The sequence below is a fragment of the Artibeus jamaicensis genome, unplaced genomic scaffold (assembly GCF_021234435.1).
Source record: "Artibeus jamaicensis isolate MK-2021 breed Jamaican fruit bat unplaced genomic scaffold, CSHL_Jam_final contig_685, whole genome shotgun sequence".
Taxonomy (NCBI): Eukaryota; Metazoa; Chordata; class Mammalia; order Chiroptera; family Phyllostomidae; genus Artibeus; species Artibeus jamaicensis.
The window spans coordinates 22,312,131-22,335,971 of NW_026521924.1; the positions used below are offsets into that span (position 1 = coordinate 22,312,131).

General features: G+C 49.6%; 1 non-coding gene across 1 annotated transcript; it reads right to left on the reverse strand.

Moving 5' to 3' along the window:
* Positions 1-1,674: 1,674 nt before the first annotated feature.
* On the reverse strand, positions 1,675-1,856 carry LOC119063377 (U2 spliceosomal RNA). The gene has a single exon (XR_005085155.2). It is a non-coding gene; the product is annotated as a U2 spliceosomal RNA (small nuclear RNA).
* Positions 1,857-23,841: the final 21,985 nt, after the last annotated feature.

The following is a 23,841-nucleotide window of genomic DNA, read 5'->3' on the forward strand; positions in this document are numbered from 1 at the left end:
GACTTGATGGAGGAGGAAGAGGCACTGGTGGGATCTCAACCTGTGCGAGTGATGCTTCCACCCCTTCCCCCAGTTCTTAATGATCTCATCAGAGGTCCAAGATCGATTCCCAGCCTTGTTCATCTATCCCCTTCTGCATTCATTATTTTAATAGCATCCACATAGGCCATTCAACATTTGCATTAGACAAGCATTAATGGGGAGTTTGTTTGGGAAGCTCGGGAATCAGGGAGAAGGAGGCATCCCTGGCTGGGGCCAGGACAGTTGGAAAGGAAGCAAATGTGAAGACTGGAGAATATGGGGGGAAGAAAATGACAACCAAAGGTTCTGTCCAAATTTGACCAATGTGACTGAGTTTTCCCTTCTAAGTGGCTCCTCCAGCCCCCTGACCTCTTCCTAGTAAACCAATGAACATAAAACTTAGGTATGCAGGTTTGAATAAAAAGAATCCAGATCTCTGAGCTGGATCAAAAAGACTGTCATTCTAATTCATCCTGCAAACCAGTGCCAGGTGCTCATCCGAGCCAATTGCGGTGCTAAGCTTAAGGGATGATGCTGAGTAAACAAGACCAGGCCTGCTACCTTTAAGGAGCTCCAGTCTAGATAAATGCAGAAGCAGTTTCAGTTCCGGGCAGTAAATGTTATGCTAGAAATAAGCAAGGGAAGACATGGCCAGAGGCTCCCAAGAGCAGTGATCCTTGAGATGAGACTTAAAGGTAAATAGTGATTTTCTTTGCACCCACTGGGGTAGATACACTTCCCTGGCAGAGAGACTGGCAGATGGAAAGGCCTGGAACAGGAGACAGGCTGGTGGGTTTGGGACTTGGGAACTCTGTTCCCAACTGCAGGCACTTAGGAACCCTGGAAGACACAAAGCCAATAAGGGGAGGCGGCAGAAGTCTGCCAGAGACTCATGTGCCAGGCTGTGGAATGAGGCTTCATCCTGTAGGTGGAAAAGTGCTTTCATCAGATTAGAAACGTAAAAATAGAATTGTATGTTGAGAAGCATTTGTGCAAAACACATCTAAGGAAAAAGATTCAGGACAGGAGGCAGTTTAAGACACTTTTAATAGTCATTTGGGGAGAGGATGAGGCCTGAGCTAGGGTAGTGGCTTGAAGGTTAGAGTGGAGAGGTGAAGTCCAGGGCCCACCAGGGAGATTCAAGGGTCAGGTCCTACCTGAGGTGTGGCACCCACCTTGGACTACATCCAGAGGATGAAAATTAGAAGGGAAAGGGGTCTCAGGGGCAGAGTCAGTGAGCCTGGGGCTGGAAGCTGGGCTGAAGAAATGAGGGACTTACCAGACATTTGCAAAGCTCCAATGAGCTCTTGCCTTTCTTTGAATTCCCCCAAAAGCAGAATTTAAGACAAGACCTTAGATGCAAGTAGATTACCTGGGAAGCAACCCTGGAAATGAGGAATCGGGAGAGTAAGGTTTGTAAATTAGATGATACTACTACTGTAGGAATGCTAGTTATCTGATTTTGAAAATTCTACTGCAATTACAGTTATGTGAGAATTTCCTGGTTTATAGGAAATACGCACTGATATAGTTTAAAAGCAAAGGGGCATTTATGTCCACAACCGACAGGCAGACAGCTCAGAGAGAAAAAGTTATCTGTACACACACATAATAAAGTAACTGTGGTGAAATAGTAACTTCGAGGGAATCTGGGTAAAGTGTATACAGCAATTATTTGAATACGTTTTGTAACTTTCCTGCAAACCTGAGATCATTTCAAAATCTTTTTCATTTTCAAAAATCACCCGATTCCCCTGGAGGTTTATCTGCCTCGTTTTTTAAACTGATGAAAACAGATACTAAACTTGATCTTAGCCAAAAGGCTGAGAAGCGATGCCTTGGTTTTTAAAAGAAGGGTAAAAATAAAAAGTCCATCCCTGGCCACTCAGTTGGTTGGAGCATCATCTTGCAGACGGAAAAGTCACAGGTTCGATCTCTGGTCGGGGCACGTCTCCAGGTTTAGTTTCAATCCCCCATCCGGCATGTAGCAGAAGGCAATCAATCCATGTTCCTCTCTCACACCAATGTCGGTCTCTCTCCCCCTCCTCTCTCCCCGCCAAACTTCCATCCATTCCTCTCTCTCCAAAAAAAAGCAACAAAACACGTCCTCAGGGAGGATTTAAATAAATAAAATAAAAATAAAAGCCCAAAAAGTCTAGCCCATTACAAAGAAATCATTACTATTAGCACAGAAATGCTCCAAGGAGCTTATCAGAAAAGGGTCTGGTCCTGAGGGGTTTCTTGAATATTTGGATATTTTTTTCTCCTCGGGATCTTAAATTCCTTTGGCAGCTAAGCCTTGTGCATCAATGCCCGAGCCATGTCCCTGTAGTGGCCTGCCAGGCCTGGTCACCAGGAGATGGAATTTTAACCACGCTTTGCTGACTGCCCCAGGCCTCCCAAGTATGGTTCAAGGGGATGCTCCTGCTGAAAACTTGGGCAATGCCAAGTTTAGAAAGGGGAGCTATTGCCGGAGGGCTCAGGAAGGGATCATCCTGACTTGGATGATCCCTTCAGATTTCTCTTGGCCTCATTGTCCCCACCTACGACAGGAGGAATTATAATCCTTATCCCACAGCCTTCATTGACTTGTTCTCTAGCTCAACAGCAGTTACTGAGGACCCTCTGTGAGCCAGATGCTGGACTTGTTACCGGGAGCAGAGGAGTGAAGGAACAGAGAAGACACAGCCACTGCCTCCAGGAACTTCCCCACCGGTGGAGGGAGACTGACAATGAATGAGCAAGCAGGTCAGCGGGGAGATCCTTATCTGCTGTGGTAAGTGCTGTGGATGAAACAACGGCAGACTGTGACCAGGAATGTGGGTGGCGCTCTCCCTGGATATGTAGTCAGGGAAGGCTTCTCTGAGGAGGTGACACTTTACTGGGGCCTGCAGGCTGAGAGGTGCCAGCTGGGTGAAAAGCATACTTGAGATCATTAAACAATGATTCAGAAATAATCACAAGATGATTAGCACCCCTTCCTTCTACCTTTTGCTAAATGTGGGTAGCTCTTCAACCAAGGAGCAAGACCACTTTGTCAGAAAGTCAGCAGCCTCTGGGCAGGGTGGCCTGGGCCCTCCCCAGGAACCCACTCACCTTCTACTCCTGCACGCACAGGAGCTGTGCCAGAATTCAGGGAGATAAAGATGAGAAACTCCCTTACAGACGGCTGCAAGATGCCACCAGTTGCCAGGGTAACCCTGGGGCGGATGCCAAGGGCACAGCTTTATCTGCAGCCTTCCCACACCGGGGGCAGGAGCACTGCCAGGAGCCCCCTACCCCTTGGGTCGAATAACTGAGGTGTACTCTACTCTGGCTCTTAGAGGTCCCCAGTGGGACTCAACCCCAGCTGCCCCACTCATGAACACCTCCTATATCAGCTACCTTCTCTTCCCTGTATCATCTCCCCTCTCCCACCACTATTTGCTGGGATCACTGCCCAAATAAATAATCTGCATTCACGGTCTCACCTCAGGGTTTATCTTTGGGGGTGGGGTAACATCAGGCAGTGCTCACTGATCTTCAATAATCTAAATGGTATTGTGAACTACTAAACTGTGAGCTCCTTAAAAGCTGGGACAACCTGTACTTTTAGCTCAGTGGTTCCCAACATTTTTGGCACCAGGGACCAGTTTCTTGGAAGACAATCTTTCCATGGATGGGGGGCAAGGGACAAGAGGCAGAGCTCAGGTGGTAATGTGAGCAAAGCTGTCTCCCACCACTCACCTCCTACTGTGCAGCCCGGTTCCTAACAGGCCCAGAGGTTGGGGAGCCTGGCTTTAGCTCATTATTGTGTCCCCAACATCTCAGACAGGGCCTGGGACAGAGAAGATGCTCAATAAATGTTGAACGAGAGGTGGACCTCACAGAACTAGGCAAGTCCCCACAAGGACAGATGCGGGACCCAACTCTTCTCAGGTGCGTGCTGGGGTGTCTGACACCCCAGGGCCTCAGGCGCCTGGCCTAGGCGTGAAGGAGGCCCCCCTAGGGCACCAGAGTGAGGGGCACTACCCACAGTCAGGAGAGGAAGGCAGACAGGCAGCACAGGGCTTGCTGGGCCAGGGCGGCCCTCACTCGGTTCTACTCTGCAGAGGAGTCCGGCTCCACCGAGCACGGCTCCTCACACAGTGAGTGTGCAAGCTGCCACAGCACAGGGGCCGTTCCAGTTAGTTCAGGAAAGGTACAAGAGCATGACAAATACATGTAATTTGAAAATTGGCCAGTCTTTTGCAATAATTTAGAGGCACTAGTTAGGAGCAATAGAAACCCCCCAATTACTGATGTTTAGGGCTGGCACTGTTGCTGGCTGAATATTTCATGCATAAATGAACTTCCACTAGGCCACCCGCTGCTTCTGATGAGGCTCTTGCGGGCTTTATTGCCCGGCGCCCAGCAGGGTCCCGCCAATGGGCCCCATGACAGATGATGCATCGGTTTGCGGCTTAAATAATGCAGTTGGGGACAGACTCAGTGCTGGTGTGCTTTATTTACATATCAATTGAGTGGCCACTCTGAATATGAAGAAATATGAGAGGGGAAGTCACTGGCACTGAATATTTCATGGCTGTGAGCCCCGCAGGAAGCAAACGTCCCCAGCCCAGAGCTGGGCCGGGCCACGTGTACTCGGAAGAACTGGCATTAATAGTCTGGGAGACGAGGCAAGGACAATCTCCCAAGCCAGGAGGAGAGCCACTAACTGGAATTGATGAGTCCCCTATCATCTGGACACAGCCCATCGCTGCTTTTTCAAGTCAGAAAAATATCTGCTTCCTGCCCCTACCTTTCGGTTCCTGGAAACTTCCACAAAGAAGGGAGTTTGTCCGAGCCATCACGCACACCTCCCAAGACACGTGGATGGAACAGAAGAGCTCCGAGGGTGGGAAATGGCCTGGTCCACCCAGGGAGGCCCTCACCCTTCCTGAAAATATTCCGGGAGATGTATCAGGAGGCCCGGCCAGGCCCTTCTCACTCTGAAATGCTCCTGGGAACTCCCACCCCCGGAGCCATTCACTGACCAATTCTCCTCGGGTTCTCCACCACGTACCGGGCTCCCCGCCTGGTGCTGAGGATGCAACTGTGAGAAAGACACAGTCTCTGTCTTCCTGGAGCTCATCACAGTCAAGCGCAAAAGGTGGAAAACAAATGGGAAACCCTGTTGATCCGATACATTAGCCGTCTGTGACTGCTTAACAAATTACCCCTGAAACCATAGTCACTTCTCATCAATGGCGGTTTCTGGGGGTCAGGAATTTGGAAGTGGTTTAGCTGGGTGTTTTTTGTTCACAGTTTCTCACGTGGCTGCAGACCAGGTGTGGGCCGGCTCCTCTGAAGATTCGACTGGGGCTAAAGACGACCCCCTCGGGGGTGTGGAGAGGCGCTGCTGGCTGTTGGCAGGAAGCCTCAGTTCTCACCACCCTGACCTCGCCCTCAGGGTTGTGGGGCGCCCACACCACAGGGCAGCTGGCTCTCCCCAGGGGGAGCGACCCAAGAGGGCAAGACAGAATGACGATGTCTTTTGTGGCCCATCCTCAAAGTTGCAAGCCATCGTTCCACTGTATTCTGTTGGTCACACAGATAAACCCTGATACCATGTGGGAGAGCACTACCCAAAGGTGTGGATACCAAGAGGCCAGGATCCGTGGAGGCCACCTTGGAGGACAGTTACCCCTTGCGGCAAGTGGAAGCATAAACAGGGACAGCTAGTCTGGTATGAGGGAATCCAGTAAGCCTTCCTAGGGGAAATGATATGTGAGTACAGACTTAAAAGACAAAGGTATCTCCTCAAAAAGGAAAAAAGAAGAACATTCAGCAGAGGGAACAGCCTGTGCAATGGCCCAGAGCCAGAGGCAAGGGGGCCCCAGGGAACTAAAATACCCAGTTTTCTCAGGCTGGAGCTCAGAGAGGGCGAGAGGGCATTGAACACTGGCATCACCCTGAGGGCCAGAGATTTGGAAGGGTTTGAGACTTCCCTATGGGTGAGGTGGCTCTGACTCTGCTACATTCAAGCAATGGTGGGTGAGTCTGGGTGGGTTTGAAAAGGTTCTCTGGAGACGTGGGGAGAGAACCCCGCGTCAGCCCTGGGATGTAGCCTATGCCAGAGGATTCAGTTTAGGGTTAGAGTTCATTTAGAGTTAGGGTTAGAACTGGAGAACTGCACAGAGGTTCTGTCTCAAATGCCAGCCCCACCCCCCAACTCACTTGCTGGATATGTGATCCTGAGCAAGTCACTTATCCTCAGTGGGCCTCAGTTTTCTCATCTGTAAAGTAGGGATAATTGTAACACATGTTTCATAAGGTTGTTGTGGATGTTGATTGAGATAAGGTATCTGGCACATAGTATCTACTCAATAAATTCTTGTGACCTGAATGAGGCCTTCACCTGTGCCAAAGGCTTCTCTCTGGGACCTAGTCACCCCCACCTCTACCCATTCTGCATTGTCTTCCCCAGCTTTTCAACACTACCTAATACTTTGTTCCTAAGAGTCTTACCACCAGGCACCCCCACCAAATTAGAAGTCCCCAGGAGTGGGCAAAGCCAGACCAACACCCTCCATTTGGACTGACACTCTGACAGTGCTGTGCTCAGCTAGGTGAACTACTGATTCCATTCTTCTCCTCATTCTGTCATTTTCCTTTACAGTAATTACCGTAACTTATGAACTTCTAGTCAGTCATGCATTTTGTGGGCTTTGTTGCTGTTTTGCATTACTTGATATTTTGATTTTGTTCTCAGTGTACCCACCCAAATGAAAGCTCCGTGATATCAGGGACAGTCTGCCTGTTTCCCGCTGTGGCCCCCATGCCAGCACCGCACTTGACAACAAAGCCTCACAGATAAAAGTGGGGAGCTGGGCCAGATTGCCTGGGTTTGACTTCCAGAACTGGCACGCTCTAGACCAGTGCCTTGGTTTTTCCTTCTGTAATATGGGGCCAATAAAAGCATCTAGGAGGGTTAAATGATAGTATATGCAAAGCACCCCAGAAAAGTGCTAGGACACAGGAAATGCTACACAAGGGTTTTTTTCTGTAGAGATATATATAGATATAGATAGAGAGAGGTTTAGATGTGATAGTAGATGCTCAATAAATATTTCATGAATTAATAATGTGTGAGTTTAAGAAAGGAGCAAAGTCCTAATTAGGCAGAGCCTGAGATAAGGTTGAAGACCCTCACGAAGACAAGGCTCTTGATCTGAACAAAGAAACCTTGAACTTGGAAACCTTGCAACTTGGTGGCAGTGGGGACAAGGTTTTGGCTGCAGCCAAAACAGACCCTTGGTGGAACCCCCACCTGGGACTTCCAGCCCGCATACAGTTAAATCATACATTATTGATTTGTCAAACGTATTTGCATATAAATAAGCATGATCATTCACAGAGGCCCGAACAGTGCCACCTCCCCTCAGCGCCATGATTGCAGATGGATGGCCCTAGTTAGACACGAGCCAGGGACGCTGCTACCCCTGCCGCCAAGTCTGCGGCTAATTTAAAACTACATTTATTGGAGCATGTAAGTGTGACAGCCTAGTGGTGAGTTTGGGATAATTAGTCTAAAAGACAAGATAAACGACTCCTAAAACTGGTATTGTGATGAAGATGCCACCCCCCCACCCCTCCCACCAGCTCAGCCCTGATGCCAAAAATACAGTCGATGATAATTAACTAGGAAATGTTAAGAGGCAGGATTATATTCCGATTGCATTTTCCAAAGGACTTTAGAATTTTACTCGCAAGTTGATTGTGTTCCCCTCCCCCTGGTGATTAGACTGGAGGGAGTGGCTCTCAGCCAGCAGCAGAAGCTGCAGGGTGGGGGGTGGCGCTGTGGATCAGACAGGCCCAGAAGAGGTCTCCTAGGCCAGGCAAGCAGGTGGCTGCAGCCGGCCTTCCCCGAGCCTCAACAGACACAGATCTGCAGGGGGGAGCACACTGACCCAGGTAAATTATATCTGCCGTGTTAATTCATTTCATGCAGGCGATCAGCCATGAGCTTGGAGGCTGGCACTGGCCACCTCTGATGATGGATCAAGGGACCCAGCCACTCAGCTACCCACAACACTGGAGGTTCCTCATTGCGAGAAACACACTGTCATTTTAATTGTCCCAAATTACACTTGAAGACTTACAGCCCAGTGTGGCCAGCCAACAACTATCAAATGTTACCTTGAAGATCAGCTTGGCCTAAAGATGAACCCGTCGTCCCAGGGTTGGGGCCTCAGCGCTGGGCTGATGCAGAAGAGAGGGGGCTTGCCGCCCGTTGGTTTCTGCCACCCCTCCCCGTCATCCCAAGAAAGAGGTGGGGGCTGCCCTATGACCTCCAGTCCATCCTAGCTGCAGGTTCAAAAACTTCCTTTCTGAGGTTTAAGTCTTATGACCCCAGACAGAGGAAGGGCCTTTTGGGATTTGTCTGAGGCTCTCGAAGAAGAAATCAAAAGGAAAGTCACACAGCAGAGACTCGGGTCAGCAGACTCCCCCCTCCTCAAGATGTCTACCTTCTAATCCCAGAAATTTTACATGACAAAGAGGCCTTTGCAGATTCCATTAAGGATGTAGGGAAGGGGAGATTATCCTGTATTACCCAGGTGGGCCCAGAGCAATCACAAGGTCCTTACAAGAGGGAGGCCAAAGGGTCAGAGATAGACTTGAAGAGGCAGAGATAGACTTGAAGAGGTAACACCGTTGGCTTTAAAAACAGAGGTGGGACCACAAACCAAGGCATGTGGGCAGCCTCGGAAAGCTGGAAAAGGCAAGGAAATGAATTCTCCCCCAGATCCTCCTGCAGCCCTGTTACCCTCTGATGTTAGCCCAGAAAAATTCATTTGGGACTTCAGACTTCCAGAGCTGTAAACTAAGGAATACGTGTTGTTTTAAGCCACGAGGTCACGTGTTACAGCAGCAATAGAAAACGGATACAAAGTCCAAGTGTTCTCAGCCTGGCTTCCCCAAATCCTGAATTTGTGACTTTGGGTAAGTGACTGAACTCTCTCAGCCTCAATTTCTTCATCTCTAAAACAGGCATGATAGAACCTAAGTCCTGGGGCTGTTGCTAATCTTCAATGAGCAAGTGCATGAAAAGGGCTTTGTTCAGTGCCCAGGCCACAGTAAGGGCTCAGTAAATAGCACTTGTTGTGGCTGTGGCTGTCATCATTGTCCCTTGCTGCTCATCCTGAGAACTTGTCAGTGAGGATAAAATTGATAAGATATATATCTGAAGATTAATTTACTCATCAAATATTGATCATCTTTTGTATGCAAACTTTATGCCAGGTACTGAGAATAAAATAGGAAGGAAAGAGATCCAGCCCCAACCTTCAGGGAGTAACATGGTAGGGGAAATGAGGCAGATTACATAATTCAATTCTATTATATACTGTAATTATATGTTATATTTATATTGAATAATTCTCCAAACAAGTGCTAAGATTGAGAGCTACTGCAGAAACATAGAATGAAAAGAAATGTCCCATCAGAGAGGTCAGGGAAGGCTTTCTGAGGAAGCCAACCTCAGTAATTTTAGTGTATTTGATCCTGTGGAACCAGAAGAGCATGGTCCCTTCTGAACTATAGGACTCTGCCTATACCTCTGGGGTCATGCTCAGGCTTCTGGTGTTTGTGCAGTGAGCTCAGTGTGTATAAAAGGCACAGAGGTGCTCACCATGGTGGGTCCTGGGCAAGTAGAGAGGCTTCGGACACAGGAAGCCCATATAGGAGGTAGCATGATCAAGTGTGGCCCTGAGTTCTTTGGGGGTGAGTCTATCCCCTGGGATATTGGGCCCCTATTTGACTCCAAATATCAGGCCAAACCTTGTTCTTGAACCCTAACCCTGAGTGCACAGACCCTAAAAGGAAGAGGTAGAGGCCATAGGCTAAGCACAAATATCTGAGTCTGCATGGTCATCTGTACAGCTGCCCGCCAGCACATCCCTGGAGTCACCTGCCTTCAAGAAATTTATGTCAGGAGACGTGCCCAGTTTCGGAAGTATCCTCAATCTCCTAATATGACTTGGTCTCTTGGAAATTAAAAATCCCATGTATTCCTTTCACAACACAAACTATAAGTAAAGCTTAATGTACATGTTCCGGCCAATGAAGATGTTTTGAAGACAGTAACACTCATAAGGAAGAAGAGGACATAGTCCCTCAAGGATGTCTCATCATCTCTGAGCTTGGAGAAGGGGAATAGGAGACTTGTGTGTCTATCAAAGAGGCATGGATTTAAAATCACTGTGCAGCTTTTCTATATAGCCTTTCAAGTTGCTTGTTGTACTTGCCAGACCCTTGTATTAGCAAACTAGTGCTGTGTAACAAACACCCTCAAATTCTCAGAGCAGACTATACAGGGGTGGGCAAAAGTAGGTTTACAGTATGAGTATGTGAAACAAAAGTATTGTTATTTATTTTTTATTATTATTAACTTATATTATTTTATTGTTATTATTGCCATTATTTTGTATCCTTACTTACAATTTATTTTGCAGTTAATGATGGCTAGTAATTAACCTACTTTGCCTGCCCCTGTAATGACCATTTATAGTTCACCTATGGGTCTGCAGATCGTCTGGGATCTGGTTGCTCTAGGCTGCAGCTGCCTGTGCTAAGCTCCAGGCAGAGGCTGAATTGTGCTGACATTCCACTGACCCAAGCAAGCCATTTAGCCAAGCCCAAAGTCAAGTAACCGAGAAGAATACTCCACCCTTCATGCATCTGAGCCTAAACAGATGGCAAAGTCCAATTTAATGGAGCAGATAAGCATATTCCTCCCATGGACATGCCAGACCACCATGAAATCCAGCACACATCCTAAAACTCTGTCTGGGGACATAGAGTCTTCCCCTCTCCTTGGAATAAAGAGGAAGATCCAGGGATCTCCCCTCACTCTATGTGTGAGTCCAGGCCCCAGAACTCCATTCTGTACATACACTATCCTTTCTGCACACCCCTGATTCCCATGAGGACTCAAGTTGGCCATGTCACTGGCCAGTACTTGTTTCCGGGCTTAGATAGTCACTTCATGAGAGTCTGATCTGGGCTTCCAGACAGAGAGTAGATATGCAAGAATCGGTTAGTGAATGAATAAATGAATGAATGAGTCCCCAGGCCACCCCCTTGGACACCATTCCTTGGTCTGTTGGACAGCCTCTACCTAAGCTGAACCCCACCTTCATTCCTCGTCCAGGGATGCCAGAGCATACTCCAGAACCCACCCACCCAAACAACAGCTGCACAAGCTCCAGACACCCTTTCTCAGCTTCCCCAACACCGGCCACGCCGTTGGCAGAAATTCCAAAACAGCTTACGACGTGTGGAGGTGGGGAGTCCGCATCCCCAAAATGCTTTACAAAACAGCAAGTGTTGTGACAAGTGGAAACATGGAGCATTTATCTGCATTTTTAGTAGCTGCTCATAGGTTCACATCAAAATGATTGAAAATAGGTCACTAGAAATCTGTTTCAAAATGCAGAAACATGTAAAAATTTTCATCCAGTCATGGATGGAAATAAAAACAAATATGTGTGAGCCACATGGAAAAATAAATAAATACAGTGGAACCTCGGTTCTCAAACTTAATTCCTTCTGGAAGGCTATTCAAGAAGCGATTTGCTTGAAAAGTGAATCTCCTTTGCATGTCACCTGAGAGACACGTGGACTGATTGTACAGGTATCAGTACAAAGGGGTTTGGGGCTGAGAACCAAAGTTTTGTTCAACAACCAAAGCATTTTTCCCATGAACAACATGGTTGAGAATCGAGTTGTTTGAGATGGGAGACGTTCGAGAACCGAGGCTTGACCATAAAGGAAGCAAACTCCGCCGCGTTGCAGGCCCAAGTTGACCTTGACTAGAACTAGTGTCAGGGCACACACATGTCCCACGGGCCCCCACATGCAATCCAAAGACTCTGGGCTGAGCCTGCAGCCTTTCCAATCTGCCCAATTTGAAGAAAACTCCCCCATTTTCTGTGGGAGGGGAGTTGTGGGAACAAACACTCTGCAACTATTTGGTGAGAAGCCCTCTGCATGAGGCTTGAGACCCAGATAAATGGGGTGCAGGTCCAGCCTTGAAGCAGGAGAGACCCATGGGGTCTATCAGGAGAGAGGCATGGGGTACAAGGCAGGGAAGACACCCCATTAAACTGTATGTGTCTGCAACCTCCCCACCTGCCATACTGCCAAAGAGAAGCTTTCTGGCCCTCCTCCTCCCTGATTCCATGGAGATTCTGAGTCTACCAGTAATTTTCCCGGGACTTTTTTTTTTTACTCTCCTTTGGGGAAAATGTATGGAAAACCCACTTAGGAGAAAAGAAGGACATGAGAGAGAAGAGGAGTAACCAAGAAATTAAGAGCCATGAGTGGTTTGGTTTAGAAAGAATTGCAGTAGGGAGGTGATTACGAGAACTGCATGGGAGGAATAAGTCAAAAGCCAAAGGAGGAAAGAAAGAGAATTCTAAGTGTTTCTGCAAATATGATTTGGGTCCTCTCTGACGTTCTTTAAGACATACCAATAAAAGATTTGAAGTGCCTGACATTCCCTCGATCGTGTGATTCTTTGAGTGTGACTTCATGTCAGACTGGACCACAGGGCCTTGGTTCTGTTTGGTTAGTGAGTAAATACACTTGGAGCACACAGTGTTCCTATACAGATGTGGACAGCACTTTGAGAATATAGAGAGTAGCTTCCCGGAAGAGGAAGCCAGGCTTCCCAGAGGACGTCACATGAGGTGGATCCAGGACAATAAATGTTCCCCTTACATGCATGAACTTCAAGGATGCTTCTGGTGGAAGAAGTAATCTCTTCAAGGATACAGTGTGTCCCAGGGAAATGTGACAAGTCTACTGGGGTGAAGAAGAAGGCAAATGCTCAACGGGTAGACAGGAGCCACGTGGTGAGAGACTCAGAGGTCATTAGGAGAAGCTCAGCCTCTATCCTGCGGTCAACAGACAGACATGGTTTTGAGCGTGGGAGTGGCTCATCTGTGATGTCACATTCATTCAACCTTCTTGCCAGGAAGGAGGCAGCCCCTAAAATCTGCCTTTTCTGGACTCCATCCCCAGGGCAGTGACCAGGGAAACAGAATCAGGCCTCCAGCTGGCTCCAGAGGTTACAAAGGCACTTGTAAGAACTGCACCATTCCCAAAGAAAACAAAAACACACTCCAGAAAACTGAATAAAAAAAAACCATTGTCATCCTCGGAATTCATGTGCAGGGAACATATTTGTTTTCAATGAGCATGTTTTTCAAACTTGTTTAAATGGAAATGGACTTGATTTCAATGGCAGTGCAGTCTTGGTGGCAATCTGATGTTTTATTTTATTGTTTGCAATTAGTGACAAGTGAGAAAAAATATCCAAATTGCGCCACATCACTCACTCGGGGTGTGTGCTAGCGGAGTACTTAGCTCTGATGAGAGGGTGGGGGTTGAGGAGTGCAGCCACAGAGAACGTGAGTGCCAGAAAGAAGATTAAAGGCACAGCATCTTCAAGCTCTTAACAAGAGCAGAGGTGTTAAAGTCAAGAAGCACAGCTGACTACTGAGATGTAGCGGAAACCAGTAAAGAAAATTCCCTCCAAAGACGGGACAAGTGGAGGGTCTAGACAGCCCAGCCAGGCACTGAGCAGGAGCAGCTCTGGGCCACAGAGAAGGGCCCCTGTGGCCTTCTCTGCTCACCAGCAGTGAGGAGTAAAGAGCCAGTGGCCCTGGTCCAGGATTGCGTAGGACAGAGTTTCCAGCCTCAACACCACTGACGTTTTGAGTTGATACTGTTTGGGTTGGACAATGCACAGGATGGTGTGAAAGGATATTTAGCAGCGTCCTTGACCTCCACCTACTAGATGCCAGTAGCACCCCCTCCAGTCACAACAATCACAGACGTCTCCGGACATTGACAAATGTTCCATGGAGACAAACTGACCTCAGTGGAGAAGCCCCCGCCCCCTTGGCCTAGATTTGGATTACCAGTTCTGAATCTTGGTTAAGCTGGGAGAGGGTAAGGTGTGACGGCTTAGAAAGGCTCATTCTGAAGAATCCCAAGGGCCTCAGTTTTCTTCCACAAAGCCCACAGCTGCCCTCTTGTAATAGACCCTGTGGCAGGGGGTGGAGGATGGGGCAGCACAGAGTCCCTTAGCTTTGGTTTGTTGGAAACTTCATAAAAGACTGAAGAAGAACTGATCAGGTGGCACAGAATAACAGAGTGAGTGTGGACTTGGAGCTCTACGGAGCTGGGTTTGGGCTGAGGCTCCTTGTTTGTCAGGTGTGGCCTATCCCTCACTGACTTTGTCACATGGGCCATTGCTTTCTTACCATTCTCAAGACACATTGGTCTGCTGGAAGCTCCTCCTGCATCCCACACTCAACTTCAGGACCTTTGCACATGCTGTCTCCTCTGCCCAGAACATTCTACACACACACACACAATTTGCTCATGCACCCTGCTCATTCTCCAGGTCTCAGGTTAAATGTTGCCTCCTCACAGACGTTTTCACTGGCCCTCTGGACTTTTAAGACTCAATAGCAGACAATGTACGGCACCCTGTACTATTTACATTGAATAAATATGGAGGTGGGGGACTGAGGAAAATGTGGAGGAAGAGAAAAGCAAGCAAGCCTGAGAGAGCATGACCAAAAGTGTTAGAGATGAAGAAGAGGGAGGGAAAGAACCCTTTGATAAATTTCTTGAAGTAGAAATTAAAAAACAAGTCAATGATAACAATGAGATTTTTCTCACCCTCTAACATTTGTGTATGTTCACAATTGCTTTCCTTCTGATGTAGGATTAGATTTGCACAGCCTTGCAGATGTAACTGAGAAATAGCTTCTGCCTAATCACATTTCCTGTTTATATCAACCCCAAGTGATAAGGGTCATTGTCTTCCTGTTTTATAGGTGGAGAAGCTGAGGCTTAGAAAATGTATGTAATTCGCCCAGAGCCCAGTCAGAATTTGAATACAGGCACATGGAGGTCCAGAGCTGTGCTCCTGGCCACCCAGCAGGGAAGTGGCCCAGTGCCAGGCTGGGGCACAATGTAATATTGAATAAATATTTACCGAGTGAATGGAGCCAGAGATGGGGTTCGCTTCAGGAAAAATTTCATCCAGTTCTGCGTACAGCAGAGCTCAGTCCTGCTGCCCCATCTGACCACCACCACCCCGCCCCCGCTCACTTATCACTGTGTAATTGAAATAATGCTTATCGACAGAGGCTCACAAACAACTGCTCAATTTTCCTCAAAATTCAATTAAACTTCGTTTATTCTGGGGATCGATCCAATTAAAAGAAGGAAAATTTCAGATGGTCTGAGCAACGCCATCCATCTTCAAACACAGTGTCTACCCCAGTGATGTAATAATTCGCCCAATCAATGCTTTAAAAGCATTTAGCAGTCTTGATAATGAACTTTTGTCAAAACAGCCTTGCAGAGCAATAAGTGCCTGCAGATTAATATGAAGTCATAAAGGGCTAATGCCTTGGGAAGGGGGTTGAATCAGGAGCAGCCATAGCCTGGAGCTTCCACACCTTCTCAAAACTAGGCACAGGCAATGTTTTCAAGACCCAGAAGATGCCAAATGCACTTCTGCATTTCTTCCTGTCTGCAGGTTCCTCTCTCTCCGATAGGCTCAGGTTGTCAAACTCCACCAGCCAGGGACCTGGGATGCCCGGGACCCAGATGATCACTCGCAGGGCATTTGGGGGCAGCCACCCTATTGAGAAAAATGTCCAAGGGTAAAGAAGGCTCCACTTGGAAAGGCTTCCACTTGATTATCTCTGAAAGCTCTAGTTTCAAAAATTGTCTTTGAGCTGCAAGAAACCCCCTTTCTCCTTCCAATCTCCTCTTTTTTGGGGGGAAGGGGTATTCAACTTAACTAAGCGGCCTGAAGTAGGTTGCTCAGGGTCCCTGAGCTTTAGTTTCTTTGCCAGTATAATGGGGTATAGCTTTTATTGCAGCTCAGAGGAAAGAGGCTGGGTTGGATTTCTAGGTGCTAAGGATGCAAAGAGTAACAAGACCTGGCTCAGAGGCACTAGGGAGAGACAGGTGCAAGCAGCCACAATGCAAGAAGCTAATGCTGTTGCGGATGTCTTAACCCAACACCCGGACCCGGAACACAGTGCCTGAGGGATCAGAGGGGATTTATGGAGGTGGCGAGCCTTGAGCCGAGTCCTGACCAAAAAGCAGGTATTTGCCAGGTGGAGAAGAGAAAGGAGGTGATCTCTGGGCTGAAAGGACTGCAAGTTTAGAGCCAGGGAGGTGTGACAAAGAATGGCATATGCGAGGTGCACGGAAATGGAGTCAGGAAAAGGGTGGGGCAGGTCGACTAAGCCAGATCTTTGGGGGCTCATTTTCCAGGCTAAGGAGATCATCCCTCATTCTGTGGGATATGGGGAGCCATGGAAAGCTTTAAGCAGGGATTGGTATGAGGCTTGCACTTGAGCGAGTTCAATCAGCTAGCCATGTGAGGGATGGGATGGTGGAGCTGGGACGGTCAGAATGAGTTAGATGAGATACCATGGCAGCCTTGGTCTGGCTAATGCAGGATTCCCCCCAGTGGTCCTCTCCCCACCCTGTACACATCCATCCCAACCTCCCTCTCCCAACAATAGAGTCCCCATTCCTCCAGACTGCAAACCTAGGAGTCCCGCACATTTTCTTTTTCCATTCCTCAGAATCTCTAGGGTCCCTCAGAAACCATGTCTATGCCTGAACCCTGGATCCTGTGTGGAAAAACATGACGTCCCATCCCAAAAAGGTAAGCTCACTTTAATCCAACAAGGCCCCCTTAGAGAGAGGCCAGGATACTCAGCCTCCCCCTAAACCAGGCCCGACATACCAGAGCTGTCCATGGTCCTGGCTGCCTTGTTCTGGAGAACAGACTGGAAAAGCTGCTTCCCACAGCAAATCAGGAACCCGTGTGGGGGCTCAGGGGAGCGCCCCCCCCCCATCACCAGGAATTGGAGCTCATCAAGTCATTTCCTGGAGAGCTGGGGCAGTCTGAGCTGGGAGATCCGGGACAGGCCAAACCGGGTGCGCCCTGGGCCCTGGGTGCTCTGGGACCCTTCTGAGGTCGGTTCTCCATCCAGGCTGGAGGTCCCTGTGAGATCGGTGCTCTCACCAGGCTGTGGTTGCAGCTTCCAGCTCTAGCAATTTCTTCAGCATCTCCTCTCCTCTCCTAAACTATCCTTTTAAAAATCAGAAGAAAATCTCAGGGGTTGTCTAGTGTTTTATAAAGCTGGGGATGCAGGTGGCCAAAGGAATGAAACTCTTGCTCCACTGGCCAGAAGTCAATGGCACCCTCATGGGATGCCAGGCCCTGACCTGCCACCACCAAGGCTCAGGATGAGGAAAGAGGGGGATTAAGAATTAAAGGAGGAGAAAAAGAAGAAAAAGAAAAAGGGAAAGCCTATCTGCACTGCTAGATCAGGGGGAGTATTAAATGATCCCAAGTTCAGAAATGCCTTTTCAAAGCCTTCTGCCATTAGGACTCAATATTAAATTTACTCCTTCTGTGCCTTAAAAAATAGCTAATTTTTTTCAAAAGGTGCTTTTAATGCCAAAGGTATAGCTTAGGCTGAAAGGCACAGGCACATCAAACATCATTTGGGGGAGTTCAAAGGGCTGTTTCAGCAGGATCCCGAGCTCCTCACGCCCCTGCCCTCCGGGCTGATGAAGTTTCTGAGCCCCCTGAAGTCAGATCTTGTGTTCTTGACTATCAAAGGCCCCAGCAACACTGAGTCTGTCTGTCTGTCCCAGTAAAACTTTCGCATAGAAAGCCTCCTTTTTGCCCAGAGATCTGAGAGGAGAATAAAAAGGATGCTGGTTTGCCAGGGAACAGGAGGGAAGCCCTGCTGAGCTGATAGGAATTTTCTGACCAGATTTGAATACATTTGGCCCAGACGAGGGGGTGGGGAGAAAATCCATTACTTTGGAGAAAAGCTTCACAGGGTTTCAAACAGAAATATGTTAATGTTGAGAGAAATCATTTGTGTGAGTTGGTGAGGGAGTGGTTCAGCCACCCCGGAGTTTAACATCTTCAACCAGGAGCAAAAAGGCAAAAGCAGGGGCATTAAGCCCCCATCGTGCAGGGGAGGCCCGAGGGAGCTGGGAGGTGGGGGTGGGGGTGGTACTCTGCAGCCTTCCTGACCTGGCCCCTCTTCCACCACCTGACATTGGGGTCCAAGGCTCAGACAGCTGGGGAGCCCCACACACACACACCAAGATCCCTTTTTGAAGGTCCACCCTTTGCTTAAGACCCCACTCAGTAGCCCTCAAACTGTGCTCACAGCGGTCTCCCAGGCGGTTCCCAGTATCCAGGTGGGAGACTGAGGCCTGAAAGGGGAAGGGCACTGCCAACAGGGTCGAGCTAGTCAGGCCTCTCAACTCGCAGGCCCTGCTCCCTTCCACACCCCTTCTCCCCACAGCTCCTGCACACCCATCACCTGTCCTGCCCTCTGAGGACTGCACCTGGGTGACTGTTATACCTCTGCTTGTAGCTTCTGGAGACACCCTACAAACAAGATACCTGTCCAACGCAGCCCTGGGGACCCAGAGCTCTGAGGCCAGGACTTATGCTAAGACCTATGGGAACTGAACAATTATGTGAGAAAATTGTGCGTTTTTGCTTTCTGTGGTCACAATTACCCACCGTCCAAAGGTACAAAATGGAAAGTTCCAGGAATACGCAATTCCTAAGTTTTAAAGCTCACACCATCCTGCGCAGCGGCATGAAAACTCCCCCCTGCCCACTTTGCCCTCCCTAGGACACGGATCACCCCTTTGCCCGGCGTCTCCATTCTCAGTGCACTGCCTGCCCATGCGTCACACTTACCAGACGTCTCAGTCCTCAGGTCAACAACGAGGTGTTGCAGTGCTTGCGTTCAAGCACCTCTGATTTTACTTCCTGCCGGCCCCAAACACAACAGCAGTGATGCCGGCAATTTGCATATGCCAAGGGGAAGTTGTAAAGCGAAACGTGTGTATGTATAGGCAAAAGCATAGTATATACAGGGTTCAGCACTCACCCCAGTTTCAGACGCCCACTGGGGGTCTTGGAACATATGCCCTGCAGATAAAGGGGGACGAGTATAGTGAGAATACTCCCCCCGTGGCTCCAAGAGGCAGCGCATCTGGATTCAGGAGTCTCGAGTCCTAGGCTCCACTCGGTGTTTTCCTTCCGGCCACACCTCCTTCCCCCATAAAATGAGGACAATTCCCTCCGCTGTGTCTCTGCTTCGTAGACACACTGTGAAATTCCAGGTAGGTCAGAAATAAGGGTTGTGGCCTGCTCTCTGCAGAGCAGAGCCACAGCAGGCCCTTGCACCCCTCCAGCAGTGTCCAGCACAAGCGGGAAGAAGGAGGTTGCCCGGAAGGCTGTACCAGGTGGTCACTACAAAGCCACCTGAGTCCCTTGGAGGCCCTGCATCCCCTCACTGGGCTTTTCTCACAACAGTTTGGGGGCTCTCTTCTTCATTAGGGGAAGAGTTTGTCAAATGTAGGGAAGAACAGAACGCTGAGGACTTGTTTCTTGGGGTGGTGATGAGGGATGCGGAGGGAGTGAGGGGCTCGAGCTCCCGTCCTGAGCTTACTATGCAAGGAACTGGGAGTCCGAAAAACTCAGCACTTGAATCTGTGCATTGTCTTCTTGTTAGAAGAGGGAGAGGAGAGAGAAAAGAGACACAAGAGACGATAGCTCATCATTAATGGTCCTGAATTAATATAAATTAGTTAAGCTCGTCGCGGCTGCTGCCAGTCAGGCAGAGCATGGGGCTGCCGGGAGCAGCCTGGAGGCCCCTTTCACCTCCCATTCACGGGGCCATCCATAAAGCCGCTGCTGAGCGAGCACTCTTCCCTCCCTCTGCCTCCTCCTCCCCTCCCAGCCCCCACCAGCATCTCAGGCTCTGGAGGTGCAAAAGAGGCTGTGGATGGCGCCCCTGGGGTGAGGAGGAGCCCCCCCAGAGCCCGAAACCTTTGGAACGACCTTTGGAACATCACCGTCCAAAGAATCATTGCCGTTAGGGGGACAGTGTCCAGGGCTCAGCTGCAGACCAGACCGCCAGCTGCCTCTTCTATGCCCCCGCTCTCACCCTGGGCCACAGACTTGCAGGTATGTGCCCAGAGCCAAGGCCACAAATGAAACAATGCCTGGTGTCTGGGCAAAGTGGCCCTGGGCCTCCCAGAGCACCCAGGATATTGCTCGGGACAGTGGGCTTCCCGGGACTCTAGCGTGTTTGTTTGAACACATGGGTTGGTAAATCCTCTCCCTACAAGGAATCTGAGCCAGGGTTCCCCCCACCCCACCAACCACAGCAGTTTGGTTATAATTCAGGGGATGCCAACTGCCCAGCAGATAGCACAGGGGCAGTTTGGTACCAGCAAAGGGGCACACAGCTGAGGAAGGCACCCATTGGCTGCTTACTGTGAGTCTCAGAGGTCAAAGGACACTCCTAGTATCTCTGAGAGAGAGGACTTTTCATTCCTTTTACACATAAGAAAATTGATAGGCCCAGAAAGGTCAAGCCACTTTCCAGAAGGTCACACAGCCAGTAAAGGACAGAGTTGGAGTTCAGACAATGACAGGAGCTAAGTTTCATTGACGTGGTGATTAAAGCTGTACAGTACTGTCCTCATACGGTTCTCACAACTCTGGTGAGACGGCACAGGCAGGGCCCCAGGTTTGCACGCACAGCGACTGAAGCTCAGACGGGTTGAGCCCCGTGGCCCAGGGTCACACAGCTGGTCAGCGATGGCACTGGGGTCTCCACCCACAGCTGTCTGGCTCCGGAGTCCCAGCAGCAGGCACAAACCCAGGAGCGGGGCTGCCTCACTTCAGTTCCTGCCTCTCCCATTTACCAGCTCTGTGACTTTGGACGAGTCCAGCAACACATCTGTGCCTCAGTTTCCCTGCCTATAGCATGGAAATAATTATCATAATACAGCAGCAGTGAGGACCACACAGGTGGTGTCCATGGAGCGTTTATAGCAGAGCCCGGCAGGTACCAGGTGCTCTGTGCAGAATCTTCCTTCTGTACAACCCTAATCCCAGAACCAGGGAATTCTGGGAAACTGGCGCCTGGAGGACTCTCTTCTCCAGCCTGTCCCCTGCACTCCTAGGTCCGAGGTTTGAAAGAGGCACATGCTTGAAACATGCCATAGACCTGGCATCTGTAACATTTCTGTCAGAGCAAACGAGGCCATTAACTGACGAGCTATGTGATGGAATTGTCCCGAGTGGTATTTGTTATAGGGTCCTTTCCCTGACACCTCCCAGGGAGAGAGTATTAAATATTTAATGTGCACCAGGCCGCTCGTTTTTCATCCCTGCTTCAGCACTCAAGTCAGCCCTGGTCTGGGGAAGAGCCCAAGTCCACCAGCCTGACACCCTCCTGCCATCCCTCCTCCCTGCTACCTCCCCTCCCCCCAAAGCATGGGGCCAGACAGTGGCTGGGATGGGAAAGTGACAAGGTCTCATGCCAAGGACTCTTGGAGCTGAGGCCCAGGTGCACCCTGGGAAGGTTCTCATCTTGGGGTGGGGGTAGCCTAAGGAAGGGCAGGGGAGGCAGTGCCCCTCATCAGCCACCGAGGCCTGGGAGCCTTCACAGCGCCCACCATCTTTCCTCCACCTGCAGCTGCCCCCCACCTGCACCTCTGCTAGAGGCTTCTTCTGGCTGCAGAAGCTGCTCAGTGGGCACTCAGTGGCCACAAGTACCAGGGAGCACATGCCCCTGAAGCAAACCTGGATCAATGACAGACCACGTGTCAGTGAGTAAAAACAGCTCAGCCACCTTGCAGCACGTGTGGGCTAACTCAGGGGGGGGTGTTCTGCTCCTTCTCCCAGCGGCCCCCAGTGGGATTGGGCTCCTGCTGCCCACAGCGGTCACCTGTGCAATAAACACAGACGTCTGGGCTTCCTTTTTCTGTCTCACATCCCCTGTCCATACGCATGCATCCTGGGATTACCTCCCAGACAAACTGCCTGCACTCAAATCTTTGTCTCAGGGCTAATTCTGCAGGGACCGAAACTAAGGCAGTGCCTTGGCCAAGAGGGGCCTTATCACAGAACACACGATGGATGTCTCAGGCATCTGTTTATTCTTCCACTGAGCACCTACTTGCTTGAGGCCAGGCCCTGTGCTGGGGACACAGCAAGGATCCCCAAGATCTGGCTCCTGTACTTCCATGACCTCCCAGGCTGGTCCTGGGCACAATCATGCAGTGCCAACGACAGTGCATGTGATCAGCTCACACTACCCTCACCCCCTGCCCAGCAAATCACCCAAGTGATGCCAACCTGAAGATAAAGTCACCCTTTCGCGTCGGCTTACTCCTCAGTGGAAACACTGGGCTCCTGGGAGAATGTGAGCGTGGACCTGGTCCAGCCACTGAGAGAGGGCTCCTGTCGATCGTGATTCCCAGCGCGGGTTCAGAAAACTCTCAGCTCCCATCACTGTGCCCAGCAGGCCTGTGCCCCATCACTCCATCTACTAGAGGCTCAGAGAAACCAAAGTCTTATTTTAAGTTCATCAGCGGAGCCCCTATTTCACTTGCTCATTATGTAACAACAGATGACTAAAACACAAGGGAACAACTTTTACTGTCAATGAGAGTCAGGGAAAGCTGCAGAAATTGCATCTAAGCCAGGGCTTGAAGAATACCAGCCAACGTAATGAGAGAAGGCATTCATTTCAGGTCAAGGGAGAAGCATGTGCTAAGAAGGCACAGGTGAGTGGAGTGAGCTAGTAATAGGGGGCTTTTCCGGAAGCACAGGAGACACCCTAATAGTGGCTAGAGATGGGGCAGGGGCCAGTTCATGATGAACGGGTGACCATACATCCCAGTTGATAAGTTAGATACAGTTACCCTGTTGATGAGCCCAGGGTACAAGCTAGGGCATTTGGACTTCACCCTGAGGACAATGGAGAGCCATGGAAGGGTTTTGAGCTGCGGAGTGACCGGGTCCAAATTGTGTGTTAGAAAGATCCATGTGCGTAGAATGCACCAGCATGCAGGATGAACTGGTTTGGAGGGTGAGTGTGGAATAAGACAAGAGGCCAAAGAGGAGATGGGTACAGGCCCTCAGCCAGAATGGTCAGTGCCCATGACAGCGTGCACTAAGGCCGACACAGTGGTGACGGGGCCAAGGTCCGTGCAGGAAAATGTAGGGGATGTTATTAAACAGATGTGGCCATAGTAAGAAGTAGAGGAGAAGAAACTAGAAGGCAAGTCTGAGGCTATCAGGGGGTGTGGTCCCCACATTTCAGAGACCAAAGTTGTGTCTAAAAATAGCTCTGAAATGAGTCACTGAAGTTGCAGCCAACAAGGATTTGGCTGGCCTGCTACTGAATTTCAGGGGATTTGGCCAAAGGGACTGGAACCACTTGTAGTCCTGGCTCAAACAGGTCACCTTGGACCCAGCCTCCTGCTGAGGACAGCGCCATAGCCCTGACGCCCAGAGAGTCTCTTTTCCTTCTCACAACAAGTCTGCAAGCATGCTATGATTGTGTTTTTCATTGCACAGTTTAAGCCATCAGGCCTGGGAGAAGCTTCCAGAATGGTGGCTGCAGGAACTCCAACCCAGGCCTCCCCAGATAGCTGGTATCAGCTGGAAAGAGGTTTCGAGGTGAAATCCCTAGAAACACGCTCTTGCCTCCGCCCAGCGGGGATACCTTGGCTGAACTTGAGTCACCCTCCTAATAAAAATTCCATGTTCCATCAGCAGAATGCTTCCAGCCCAATTAGATCAATTTTCTCTAAGTAGCAATAAATGTGTTTTCCTCTCAGAGGCCAGCCCGACACATTAAGCAGGCTTGGGGCAGCCATTCCCCAGGCCGCTGGCTCTGA